We start from the raw sequence: 695 nt of genomic DNA, 5'->3' as shown, positions 1-695 counted from the left end.
TTTTTTTTTTTTAGTTGGTTAGTTTTTGTGACAGGGTCTCATATGAGGCTGGCCTTGAACCTACTATTTAGGTCAAGGATGAACTTGATCTTCTGATCTTCCTGTCTCCACCTCCCAAATGCTGAGAGTGGTTGGACCCATGTTTTTAAAATAAGGAATGAAATCAGGCGGTGATGCCTTTAATCCTAGCACTTGGGAGGCAGAGGCAGGCAGATGTCTGAGTTTGAGGTCAGCCTGGTCTACAGAGTAAGTTCCAGGACAGTCAGGGCTACACAGAGAAACCCTGTCTCCAAAAACCAACAAATAATAAATTTGGTTATGCAGACAAAATCTATGAAATACCAATTTCTTACACATCTGGCCTTTTATTTCTAAACCTATTACTAATAATATTTAGAACAAGTGGAAAAGTCAACTTTGTTTTAAAAAAAGAAATGCAAAATGGTATAACATTATATCTTCAGTAGTATGCATATCCCTTTACTTCCCTAAACTGGAATGTAACAGGACAAATCAAGTTGTTATCCACAAATAAGAGTTACAGTATTTAAATATGAATGGCCAATCTTTCCTAGAATTAGAACTGTTTCATGTGAGACTATATCTTCAGAATCAAAGAGGGAAAACTAAGATTAGAAGGTAATATCTCAAGTTCAAGATAAAGAGAAGGCCGGGCGTGGTGGCGCATGTCTTTA

Source organism: Mastomys coucha, unplaced genomic scaffold (assembly GCF_008632895.1).
Source record: "Mastomys coucha isolate ucsf_1 unplaced genomic scaffold, UCSF_Mcou_1 pScaffold9, whole genome shotgun sequence".
In the NCBI taxonomy this organism is placed as follows: Eukaryota; Metazoa; Chordata; class Mammalia; order Rodentia; family Muridae; genus Mastomys; species Mastomys coucha.
This window is presented reverse-complemented; position numbering follows the sequence as displayed.